General features: G+C 39.1%; 1 protein-coding gene and 1 long non-coding RNA gene across 4 annotated transcripts in view; one reads left to right on the forward strand and one right to left on the reverse strand.

The window, feature by feature from the left end:
- The window catches only part of nrg3b (neuregulin 3b), a 227334-nt gene that overhangs the window by 158176 nt on the left and 55182 nt on the right, over window positions 1–13976 (forward strand). The window lies entirely within an intron of this gene.
- LOC309712500 lies at window positions 1476–5489 on the reverse strand. 2 transcript variants are annotated; one of them, XR_014278306.1, is made up of 4 exons: window positions 5196–5489; window positions 4655–4693; window positions 2805–2894; window positions 1476–2189 (listed from the first exon to the last, which is right to left on the reverse strand). It is a non-coding gene; the product is annotated as an uncharacterized lncRNA (long non-coding RNA). The 2 variants fall into 2 exon arrangements; XR_014278307.1 differs by having other exon boundaries at window positions 5058–5489.

The following is a 13976-nucleotide window of genomic DNA, read 5'->3' on the forward strand; positions in this document are numbered from 1 at the left end:
ACTGGTGCTTTGACTGCCGTGGTAACACTGGACACACTGTAACCAGTTCAGAACATTTTCCTTCTTTTCTTGTGCTCTGTTTTCATTTGCTGTTTAGTTTGCTCTCGCTTGTTGCTAGGTTACATTTAAGCATCAAACTCAGTTGGTGATGTTTGCGAAGGGATTGTGGTTTGTGTTAGAGCACACCTGTTTAATCTTGCGTGTTTTAATGACCGGAAATTACCGGTACTGTACCCGCTGCTTTTAAAGCGATGCCAAGAAGTACTGATCGTGAATATTCGACGCGGATCTCGCTCCCTCCGTGAGATCGGTTTCACTAGTTCCACAGTGGGAATGCCGTGTTCTGCATCGAAGAACCTGACAGTTCCTTATGACATGAAAATTCTCGAGAGTGCAGCACCTACCCAGCCTCACTGATCTGCAAGTTTCTTTGATATCTCGCCTCTCCAAAGCAGCTGAAACGTGTGGCTGTTTTTTTCATATTTCTTTGATACATTGTTTTGGGCCTCTCACACTGGCAGCGATATTGCTGTTGCTAAGTCTTTGTTATGCCTATGAAAGGTCTCTGTTTGTGATAACTATAATTCTCGCTGGGTGATTGCAGCAATCGGTCTTTGGAGTTTGACAGTGTTTTCTATTTGCAGCCATCGTCACGGGCGTTTTTCAAGTAACCACAGGTGTAATAAAGAGGCTAACAAGATCCAGGTCTTATAAACTGTGTTGTTTACTTGCACACATTTATGATCTCGACACATTTAGGAAGCGTTTAGCCTCTATTATGCTGTGAGATATTGTGTAAACAATTGTATGGGCATAAGGGAAAAGAAGAGGTTGATGGCAGATTTTAAGCCGGGGTGGGATGTCATTCAGTCTGCGCGACATTGTGCTGCATAGTTGTGTCTGCCTGCAGGGTGAAATGTGGCCATCTATTCAAGGTTGGTTGGCTAAGGCAGTCAGATTGATCACAACAAGAGCAATCCCTCCCCCCCCCAAGACACTTGTTTGCTTTTTTTTAGGGAGCAGTGTAAGCTGTTCCAGTTGTCTCTATCAGAGCAGACTCCTTTAAACCTCTCACACTTGTACACTGAAAAAAAATTGGAGTGACATTTACTTAAAAAAAGCTAGGCAACTTTTTCCACACAGAAAGTGCTTGTAATCTTTACTCGGGCTATTTCTAAGTAATATTTACTTACTAGAACCATCTATTTTTTATGTGAAATACACAAGTAAATTGCACTGGCAATACTCATCTATAGGTTGTAACTTTTACTCAGAATACCATTGCATCCAATTACAAAACCCAAGTGAACATTGCTGATATTTCTTTGTGTTTCTTACTCATCTTTTCTTTGTTATATTCTATGTAATTATTAAGTAATATTTATTATGAATGTACTAGTTAATATTAATCGAATTGAATAAATATTCTTATTATTCTATTAAATAATAAATCAATATTTTCCAAAACAAATATTTGCAGCTTAAGAGACACTTTTATTTCACAGTTGAAATGGCATAGATATATTTAAAATATCTACATAACATTATAACCACAAAAAACATGGCCATAGAACTTCTTGATCGCAAATTTCAAAACAGAGCATATACACATATACAAAAAAAAAAAAAAACATGCTATTCAAAAACTCAGTGTGCACTGTCCCCTTTCTTCTAATCAACTTTCAGAACACATACATCAACTCTGTCCATTAACAGTTGCAATCACTACCTTTGCAGACATTCTCAGAACGTTCAGGACAGAAAGAACTTGTATAAAACTGAGCAACATTTGAAATTACTGTCAGAAAACAGACAAAATGCAAACAAATTAATTGTACTGGACAAAAGCACAAATAACACTGGAACACTCACGCTAAAAGTTTCTTGTGGAGAGACTGGACCTTTGGTGACATTTTAAGGATGTCAAGCTCAAGAAACAGCTTCTGAAATACCTCAAACGTATATTTCAGTTTCAGTGGGTAACTTAAGTTGACAGCATAGATGACACCCATGAGCAGGAGGCAAGCGTTTGTCACACTTCCGCAGTCCTCCAGAATTTCTGTCCCCTCAATGATGACCGACACGTTCACAGGATCTTGGTTTTCCTGTGCCACATTGGGATGGATTACGATGATCTTCATCATGTGATTACTGCAGTCCTCTTTCAATGCTTCTTGGCTGACGTCCTCCTGTGAAAACAAACAAACCACAATTAGAAATAACTAGAATAGATTCCAAGTAAAAGAAAAGGTTAAGAGAAAAAAAATGTAAAAATAAAAAAGAGGTATACTCAATTTAGTATACTCAAATCAAACAATATTCATATGGCACTTTTCATATGTAAAGTTACAGAACGTGCTTCACAGAGGCTGACCCTGAGACAAAGAAAATCCCTTTTGGGGGCCATCCAGCCTGGAGCTGTCCATGGGACGGCACGCGTGTTGGTAGACCAGAACCATTAAATCATTAAAATAGGTTATAAAGGTATAATCAAATTAAATACTCTTTTGCTCATAAAATAAAGTTAATAAGTGATCGTTAAATAGTCAGAAAAAAACCAGACAAAAGGCAAGTTAAAGTTTAAGGCAGATAAGATAAAGATTAAATATGATTTAAAAAATAAAGGGTAAGAGCATAAAGATTTAAGGAATTAGTTAAAAGCCTGATTGAAAATATTAATCTTGAGTCTTTTTTAAAAAACATCACGAGTGTAGAGAATCTTTGACCTTCAATATATCATCACAAGTGAAGACCAGATTATAAGGTTAGACAATTTTAATACAGTCATTATGATCATCAGATACCTGATGGTCTTTGATCAGCTCCTCTCCACTCTCTCCAAGATACTCAACTAAGCAACGAATGATAATGTCCCTTCTGCCATCGACATGATGCTATTAAACCCAAAAAGAAAATTTATTGCAGAAAATACACAACATAACATATGTAACATACATACATAACAGCACATACAGATGTAAACAGAAAGTTACCCATGGAGAATGTAAGCCTGCAGCTACATTCTAACGTTGTGAAGTGTACAACTTAACATGAATTTCTCAACGATGTGTGTTAAGACAAGAGTCCAGTGCATGTCATAATCTGTGGGTCCAGAAACTGTCTCTGCCCAGTGAGGAAAGTTTTCTGCCTCATCACTGGACATGCAAATGAATTTTTTGCAACATATCAGTACCTCCTATCACAATATTAACCAGTCAACAAATCCTGCCACAGAGTGCGCCCCCAAATTATCTGCCACCACACTGACCACAGTCCCTTTAATGGCTTTCCCTAACGCTGGAACAAAAAGACCATCTTTCTCCAAGCTTTGGATATCTGTTAACAGTGGCTCTAAAACTCGCTGGAATCCAAACTGCTTGGTGTCTTCAGCCTTACACAGAATTGCAAGGTAGATTGATGTCAATGTGGAACGTAACTGCACCGGAATGTTTCCCAACACCCAATAGACAGCTGTGACTTTGTGCTTTTTTCGAGATGTCCCAAGAGGATTACATACCTCAAAGTCATCAATGTACAGGATGAGACTCACTCTGTTCTCCTCTACAGAGAAAAACTTGTTGTTTTGATAGTGAGATCCATCACGAAATGTCTGGTACTTAAAGTCATTTTCAGTTTTTTTTTCACCTTCAAATGTGTTTTCTTGAAAAGACTTACTTAGGACCTGCACCAAGGAGGGCAATATTGGGACATACTGGAAGGTTTTGCCCTTTTTTTTTTATCAAGTATGTGTTCTTCTGGTTCAACAACTGAAAAATGCTTCTTCATAAATTCTCTTCTCTTGTAATAAGTTGTGAAAGGGCCACCTGTCCCCAAGGCAGTACTTATAGGGTGTGTCTCACAAAGATTTTTCACTAAATCTGAGATAATGGCTGGATCCAGATCACAGTTATGGCTTTTCAAGGTGGACACCACCACATCTCTTAAAAGTGGACCAGATGCAGAGGTGGATATAAACTGAAGCTCATCTACTATTTCATCAATGCATTTGTTTGGGACATTGAACATGCTTTCTAACTTTAAAAATAGATGGCCAAATTTCTCTTTTATATCTTGAGACAACTCCTGTGGTTCCCCATCCCAAAGCTCTAAGCTCTCTTCCACATAGGTCTCATCCTGAGCAAACATGGGTTCATTAGGTTTGCTTTTTAATACTTCAGTTTTAAAATCCTCAAGGGTGTGTGACTGGTGTTTTCTGTGTCTATGTGTAGCAAAGGTGGAATAAATATTTGTACTGAAGTTGCAGTCTTTGAAGACACATGCAACTACTTCAAACTTCCTTAAGTGGTTGTTAAGATGCTCAAAATACTGCTTCTCTGAATTAAAAAAAACAGAGCAGCAAAGTAGACAAGTAAATGAAAGAGGTCCACTTTGTGTGACCATCTTCACATGGTGTCGAGACAAATGGGTCTTAAGGGCATTAAATGTTTTAAACGAGCAAGGGCAATCAGTGTGAAGACAAGGGACTGACTGGCTGCGACCACCATTTCCATGCTTTAGTCTGTAGTGTTTTAACAATCCCAACCTCTTCTCTGACTCAAAGCTACATATCTTACACATCCATCTCATGTTGTGGCACCTTAAACAGACAAATTATGTGACAAGTTAAACCTAATCGTTACTAATTTGATCTTACCTTGTGGAGTTCAAATTAGCAGTCAGAAGGTCCTATGTTCTGTAAAAAAAAAAAGAAAGAAAAAAAAAAGAAAAAAGGTTATCTATATGCTTTTCAACTAATTTCTACTAACTCAAGGATGCACACTGATATTAATTTTTTTTTTTTTTTTTTTTTTTTTTTACATATGTTAGTTCGGTGGCAAATTTAAAACAGGTCAATATGAAGACTTGAGTGAAATCGAGTGCGTATATCGTTTTTTGTTTTGTTATTTTTCAAAATACACCTCATGGCAGCTGTGCAGCAATTATTTTAAACTGGACCGTGGTCGTTTTATTCACAAAGACGTTAGTTAAGGCAGCAGGCGTGTGTTGTTTAGGTGGCCATCTAAGCTGTAAAGTGCTGTGGGAAATTCTGGACATACCTCCTGCCAGGAAAGTTAGTCAGCAAGTCTAGCAGGAAAATACACTATTTGCTAGCGCAGCTTCTTTCAGTGCGGAGAAACTGACTTAAGTAGGTGAGCCAACAGGAACGTACAAAGTTTGTTCCGCTTAAAACTTACATTCATGGTTCTACTTCTTCCCATTTCCGTCAAGTCTGCCAACCGTCGAAATGTGAACCATGGTATGTCTGAAGAAAGACCGCTCAAATGTGGGGAGGGGCTTTGACGTCATGCTCCGAATGCAGAGAAGGTGGCCATATTCACTGATGTCACTCCATTACATTTTACTTGGAAATATCAACTAATTAAGCCAATGAATTGGTTTAGTGAATATTACTTGGATCGAATGATTCAATTTACATACAAAACTGAGGACACATAATTACAAACAATCCTCAAGTAATGCACTACAAGAAAAACTGCTATTTTAGAGTAATAGCACTGAATTTGTATTTTTTTGTAAAATTTATATAGCTAATTGAAATAATAATTACAGGGCCAAAAAAACATTTTTTTCAGTGTAGGCAGGTTGCAGAAGTAAACGTACCAGAGTAGGCACGGTAGCTGTGTGCAGTCACTTTAAGATGTGCCCTCTTCTCTCTAGCACACCCACACACACACACATACACACTCACATTATTACATTGTGCCTCAGTGAGAGAGTAGTTATAGGGAACTCTAATCCATCTTTTACAGATGATACTGTAGCTGAGCTGGAGGGTTTGACTTCAAGACAGTTCATCTACAGACAAAGCTCTACCTTGACAGTGTTGTACACTTTCAGTGTGCGGCTGAGTATTTGTCACCGCGCGTGTATTTTTATGGCGAGTATGCAGAGGCCCTTTAAAGTCCATTAGCATTTACAATGATTTGAGTTCAATCATGCTGAATGCCACCGACAGGATTAAGGTTGTAGATGTCAACAGCATCCAAAATGCTGGACAGAAAAGGCAGCAGTGTCCGCTTTCCTTTAAGAAACACCTTTTAATAAAGCTCTTGAAAATGCAATATCCATCTTCAGGAGAAGGCTGGCCTGCGCGCGGCGCAGAGGAGGGGGGCTCGGCTGTCTCAGGGAAAAGGTTAACTCGACCTGACCTCTTGATGAGCTTCTGATACGAATGCCGATTAGCATTAGCACCTGGAGCTATGTTGCACTGTGGCTTTTGCACTCTGCTGCGCATGACAGAGCAGAGTGATCCCCCAGATCTAAAACCCAGAGACAAATTTGGGACTGTGTAGGCCAAGAAGGGAGACTAAGCATACATCATTATATTGATGTTTACAGAGAAAACCACAGCATAATCCTGTACAGATGATACTTAAAGCTCTTGAGTGCATTCTAAGTGTCAGTTTTTTTCCACCCATTTCTAATGTAAAAATTAATTAAATGTGGCATATGATGGTGACTGCATTCATACTTACTAATTAGAAGCATGAATGTTAGTGTAAACATAAAGATGGAACAGAAGCGTGTGACAGACTGAAGATAGCCACTAGGCTTACTGTAAGTACTTACTTAAGCACTTTTTTTTGCAAGATTAATGTATTGTAACTACAGTATCCATATATCATATGTTTATTTGGTGTAGTGTGTCATCCAAGAATTTAGTGGCATTGATTAAGAAATTAATATAGCCACTACAGTGACCATCAAAATAATGAAAAAATATTGCCGTAAACAGTTTATTTTGCGACACCACGAAACAAACGCGTAAAATGAAACGATAGACGTTTTTATATCGTCATCCGATATATATCGTTATATCGAACAGCCCTAGCCTAAAGCGTAGTACCAAAACACACACAGGCCAAAAAAGAGAGACGCTGCACTCCCTATATATCTGGAAAAAAGCGTAAAACAGGAAAGCCAGTACTGAATCTCTTATAAAAAGGTAAAATCAAAAATAAGCTGTGATACACAGGGGGTTAATGTTTCGTCTCCTGGAGATGACAGTGTTTAAAGAACTGCTGATACTTTGTGTCAAGTGTTAGTCAAATGTAATGTATAAGCAGATCAGTTTCTCTCCCTATACTCTCTCATCCTATAATCACAGTATAATCACGTTTAAATGGCAATGCCCTCTTCTTCAAGACTAAATTGCTAGTCTACAACAAAACATCCCTCTCGGGCTATGATATCCAAGAGACATCTGCATTTAATGTCGCACTTATTTACAAGCTAAAGCACTTTATCGGATAAAGGTAATTTCTTCTCCGTTATTTGTTTGCAGCAACACCTTATTAAAAGATAATGCAGGGAAATAGAGATTTTTAAAGATTGATGTGGTGGCAAAGATTTTATAACACAACAATGAGCACCATCCTACACAAAATCTTGCAAAGTGTGTTTTTTTTAAATAAATGATTTAAACATAAATAATATTTTTTTAATAAAGCTACTACTTTGTTTGCGTTTAAAACATGTGAAGTAAATGCTTGTAAAATGTACACAAGTTCCAACATTTTTAAGCGCATTAAGATTTAAATCCGCCCATCATGTTTTCTCTCAATCCTAAAAGTATCACCAACTTTTTGACAAAGCTCTCCCACTTGATGTGATCTGTCTAGACAAGACTATGATGCTACATACATCTTTGACTATTACAGAGAGGAGGTGAATTATTTAGGTCACTCTCACTTAGGGTTGCCAACTCCCTGAAAAATAAATAAGGGACACCTCGTGGCCAGGGCCGGGCAACCCAGTTGTCTTCACCCTTCCCAGTGTGGTAGCTCTTTTTTTTGTGTGTGAAATTATTTTTTAACCATTTGACTTGAATTTGATTTAAGCAGATGCATATTCTTTGTGATATGAACACATGGGAAACAAATGATCATTTAGCCGTTTATTTTTAGCTCAAAATGACAACATTAACACAGTAAAACAGGTCTCTTTCTTAAACAGAAGCCTGTCATGCTTAGCTTTTGAGGATATAAGTAAATCTTTCTTTAAAAGAACTCTGTCCTGCTTAACTTAAAATTATATAAATTAATAGAAAACAATAGAACAAAATCATTCTTGTAACTGTGCACATTTAGTGCATTTAGTACAACTGGCTTCAGTTGAGGTATTATTTCAGCTTTTCTAAAGCTAATCAGGTTTGTAAACCCACTTGTTCCCATGATTACGCATCATAACTCACCATCATTATTCATCTATGTATTACTTTTATGTATTAGTGATCTATTTGTTGTAATCATCTATCCTTGCAGTTGTTTATTACACAAAATAAGTTATATTATCACACTTCTGGCCACATAGCGCTGATATTCACTGCACATGCCCATATTAACCTTAACCAGAGGGTTTAAACAACAAACCAGTGTTTACATTCCATATCTGCTTCTGCCGTGGCCTGGTGGACAAGAAATTGGTTAAGGGTTCCCCGAGCTTTCACGCCCCTCATGTTCTTCATGTGCCCACCACTAGAAGCATGCCTATGGAAAAAGTGCGCCGGCACACAGTGCAGTGTGCTTTAAAGGTGTTATGGTGTATTTTCCCAGCCAGGTGTTTTCCTTTTCCCATTCCTCCCTGTGCTTTTGCAGCCTATTTTTCTTTCTCTGAGCGAACAAACATTGCTGCTCTAATGCTGGGCTTACACTGTGCGATTTTTGGCCCATTTTGAGCCGATTTTTGAGTCGTGCGACCGATTTGGTGATCGGCCCGATTTTGGCCCTCATCGTGCATCGTGTAGTATACGTGGGGTAACGAGAAGCGATTAACACCTCGAGCAGCTCCCGATCATCAATCGCTCGTGAGCCGCTCACACTGCTCACGCGCAAACACGTAAACGTCGGTGAAAAAGACGGAGCAGCACGGCTGTGCAGCGTGTGATCTGGACACAAGTGATGGAGGCACAACTTGTAGAACTTTGGAAAGCTCATCCGAGCCTTTTCGATGTGGCATCACAAAATTATCACGACCACAACAACCGTGAAAATAGTTGGATTTACATTGCTGCTCATTCACAGCTGCCTGATCATGTTTTTCATTAGCAATTTAGCAAAGTTGATGGTGGTGGTGTGTGTGTCTGTGTGAGTGAAAGACAGAGAGAGAGAGAGCGACAGATTTTCTGTTATAACCTTCATGTTATGGAGGCACAGTGTGAGCACTCAGGTCGCATCAGAGCATCGGGCGGTATAGTGTGAGACCTGCATCGTGACCTACCAACTTCTAACCCCTGCGAGTCAATCGTGCAGTTTGAGCAGGAGCTGAATAACGTGACTGAAAATCGCACAGTGTCTGCCCAGCTTTAGGTGTACTGTCGTCCGAGACTTGCACCGCAGTGTCGGCGTTTGTTTCCCTGTTGGCCATGCTTCTTGTTGTGGTCTAGTGATGGGTCGTTCGCGAACGAAATGGCTCTTAGAGCCGACTCTTTGACGTGAACGACGCGAGCCGTCACGTGGGGTTTTTTTTTTTTTCTTTCTCTCACCCTCTCTCTCGCACTTTTTTTCCACTTCACTCCGCACGCGAGCCTTGTGCTTTACGCTGGGCAGAGGGGGGAGGGGCGGTAGTTACACTCAGTAGCACAGAAACAGAGCCAGAGAGAGAGAAAGAGAGGCAGGGACAACAACATTAGAAAGGTATAGTAATCATCCACAACTATTTTCGGTTGCAGATGATAAAGGATTGAGAAAGTTTATTCATGCAGGTCCATATGACAGAGAATATGCATGTTCTTTTAGTTTTCATATTATAATTTATATTTAATTGTGTTGTGGTTTGCAGTGTTTTGTGTTCTTTTCACTTTAAATTTGTGAAAGGAAAAAGCTGGAAATTTAAATAGTTAAAACTTGAAATGTGAATAGTTGATTTTTGTATTATATGATTTATTTATTACATTTTATGTGGAGTGAATAAATAAAAGTATATTTACGGTGGCCCCTAGAGACAAAGCACATACAAACTTCAAATCACGTACGAACTCTGAAGCATGTACAAACTCCAAAACACGTAAAAACACGTACAAACTCCAAAACACGTAAAAACACATACAAACTCCAAAGCACGTAAAAACTCAGAAGCACATAAAAACTCAAAACACGTACAAAAGACAACAGAAGTGCTCCAGGATGCTAGGCGCAATGTTGAGCCTTTGTTATCTTGTGGCTACACAAGCCAGCAAGTACCAACAACCGGATTTGGTGTGTGGTAATAACAGGTAAATGAACTTTTTTTTAAATTATTTGAATATATATATGAGTGCCTGTGTATAAATACACAAACAATACACACATGCTTTCAATTGTGTAATTTAAGTGATCTAGTAGCTCGGCTTTGGAAGTTCAGTTCATGCTAGAAATGTGTTTTGGAGTTTGTACGTGTTTTGTCTCTAGGGGCCACCGCATATATTTATATATAAACATATATAAATAAAACCACTTGTTTTTACGTTAGTAATTCCTTTTGTGCATAATTTTATATTATTGTTAATAATAAATTAATTAAAGCAACAAAACAACCTGAAGAGCCGGTTCGGAGCCGAAAGAGCCGGCTCTTTTTAGTGAGCCGAACCGAAAGAGCCGGGTCTCTAAAAAGAGCCGGAAATCCCATCACTATTGTGGTCATCTGTTGTCTTCCGGTATTTTCTCCGTAAGCAACCTTTCATCGACCAATGAGATGAGCGGTAATCTGAATTGTCATACTCGAATTGTCATAAGTGTGCTGTCAGCTCATTGGTCACAAAGCAGGAGAGGGGCTGGGAATTATGCTTTCCAACAAAGCGTTAATTCAATTAACATTTATAGACTACTTTTGATTCTCACTGTATTACGGGACAAAGTGCGTCCCTTATTAGCTCAATACGGGACGTGTACTTTTGTTTCTAAATACGGGACGATTCCGTATTTTAAGGGACGGTTGGCAACCCTACTCTCACTCCTGCTGTGATGATGCTACAATTCTTGGCACCTTTTAGCCAGACACAAAAAATCATTCACAAGCAATGTATGGTCTCAAGAATGGCTTTTCTCCAGTTGCTGGGTTAAAGCAACACAGTTGAACTTAATCGCTTTTTTTCCACTGGCGCCGTTCCTAAAGGGCCATGTAAATAATATCAAAGAGAATACGCTTTTACGCACCTCGTTTACGGTGCAGGCCCTGAGTGGGTTTTCCCCCCTCTCTAGTCATCTTTCTTTATTATTGATATTATTATTATTAATAATCACATTATGTCCTCTCAAGGTACAGTTCAAACCCCCCTGCTAAATTTGTAATGCCCCTGCATCAGAAGTGGAGACAGCCAAAAGGATGTGTTGTGGCTGTCTGGTGCTGGCAGTCGCTTGCAGGAAAGAGAAGCCTAATGAATAATAAAAGTCACAGACACGTCTCTGGTGGTTCAGGGAGATATTGTTTTGATGGCTCTCAAGCTCTGTGGTATCTTTAAAATAGCAAGGATTATCTCAGTCCAAATATTCACACAGTTATCACTGCTAACGGCTTAGAAGTCCTAATGTGCCATACTGTATAAACAAGCACAGTTGAAGTTGAAATTGTTTGTGCATTTTAGTCACTGTTAAACTCCTCCTTACCTTTTCCTTGTTAGGAAAAATACATGATATTACCCATAGTGTGGAGTACGGTGACTAAGTGGCCTGGATAGCAAAGAGTCGGAGGGGTGGGAGGGGTTAAGTAGCAAGAACAAAAATAAGTAATGTGGATGTATCCCGGTGGCGATTCTCTGGTGATGGTTGGTGTGCAAATTCATTATGAATTGTTTTGATGCCTGGCTCCATTATGAAATCACTCAATGGAGAAATTTGTTACACTTATTTCTAAATGCCCCAATTATTGAGCCTGTAAAATGCAAAACCTGACCCCTGAGAGCCAAATGACAAAGCCCTTTCCTGGTTTTCTCTCTAAACCTTGCTCAAAAATTGATCCGTTCACAAAAGAAAGCATAAGAAAATGCATTCAGAGATGGCTGTTACTCGATATTCAAGATAGTTGAAACAATGGACTTGGTTGTGTTTATTTTCCTTTAGTTCAGTAGGGAAATACATAGCTTTAATTCTAGTAAATGTTTATTTTTTTAATCACTAGAAGTGCAAAAACCTTAAGACCTAAGGGTTAATAATACTAGGACTAGAAGTGCAAATCTTATGAATATTTAATCCATATGGACGACTGGTAAATCCATCCCTATGCTTGAGGAGTATAGCTTTAAATATTCATCTTTTCAAAACAGAATTAGAATTTCCCAGTTTGTTTCTGCTTGGGTTTTTTGTTTTTTTTGTTTTTTCCAAATTGCATGCCCATGCACAAACATACTCCCGTTCGCAAATAAAAGCAAAAAGACATCTCTGAAGGTGAAGAGGAGTACATCTCCTTTAGCAGCATCCCTTCTCTCTCACTGTGTCCGTCTCCCCTCGCCCTTTTTCTTCCTCTCTGTTATCTCTAGTGCTTTGAAACAGCACCTGTTACAGCCTTGCATCTTGGGAGCTCCGTTATGATGTAGTGCACACTCCTGCGTGATACAGTGCCAGCTCCCAGTTTCAAGTTCAGCCCTGCTTATGTGAGAGGCAAACAAGCTGGGATGTCTTCATCCTCCAAGAGCTTAATGACTTCTTGGAGCATTTGGATAGGGCACGCCAGACCAGAGCGTCATGTGCTGGTTTTCTTTTTATGCCCCCGCGCTTACTGCAATGTTTTGCTTTGCTTGTTAGTTCACATTTGATGGGTAGATTTCTTTTTTTTTACTTGATGGATGAGATGGTCGCGGCACCCTTGTTTACTGTCTTAGCTGATAAAAATGTAATGGTGCCTACACCAAAATGGGGACATCGCAGCAGCAATTACACCAGGGTACAGCTCAAGGAAATGTAGTGTACTGTAAACACTATTTAGCAGGGATGGAAAATGTATTCAGGATACCATCCAAAAAGGGGGGGAAGAGAAATGAGGACACTATAACCTCACTTAACTATATTCACCATGTATTTACTTCAGCAGTAAAGTGGCTCATTAGTGAGAACCTTAATGAAGCCATAATTACTGTGGCTGTGTTTTCATGTGCAATTTCTGACCCTGTAATTCTTTGGCTTGACAATGTATATCCTAATCACACCATTATATTATGGATCTAATCGTACATCATACAGACTTTACACGTCCACAGACAGTGAAACAGCTTATTAACAGATTGTTATGTCATCACCTTAATTAAGTTGTTTACATTCATTACGCCAAATAGTCTACTACTACTACTATTACTACTACAGTAGCATTATATACATTTAACTCAAACAAAAGTTCCTGTACTTTTCTTTTTGTCATATGCGTTTCGAGGATAGGCACATCCCAGCAGCTGCATATTACTTATGTATGTAAACAGCTCACATGTAACAGTAGACATCTATAAAACCTCTCTCAAGGTATAAATGATGTCTCTACCTGCTCTGCTCCACCACTGCAAAAGACAGATCGCACAATGTGCCGCTGCGCGCCGAGATACAGGTAAAAGACTGTCTTCATTGGAGACGTTTTGGCATTATTGTTATTTATTTTTCAGCTTAGAACAATCGGGGCACACTGCAGCCAGCTCATACCTATTCTTCCCCCATAAGCTCATCAATAACAATGAGAGAAGTGTCAGCCACTGATTATGCTTTGATATTGAGAGTGAAGCAATGATGGTTGCGTGTGTACATGTTTGTTTGTTTGTGTGTATGAGAGTGTGCGTCTGTGTGTGTGTGTTTCTTATTATAAAAGAAATTCCTGAGGTCTGCTTTTTTCCGCTTATAAGAATGGATAATAAAATGGATTTCTGTCAGTCATCCTGACCTTCCCAGTGGTAAAAATTAGACTGTGGTGGAAAGCAAATGTGGCTTAAATCAGCCGCATGCCCTCAGCCTCCTTCTGTAATGCATTCATACACTCAACAGGACTATATCATGGACTGCAGC

This window comes from Aulonocara stuartgranti (genome assembly GCF_965226115.1).
Source record: "Aulonocara stuartgranti genome assembly, chromosome: 8".
Taxonomy (NCBI): domain Eukaryota; kingdom Metazoa; phylum Chordata; class Actinopteri; order Cichliformes; family Cichlidae; genus Aulonocara; species Aulonocara stuartgranti.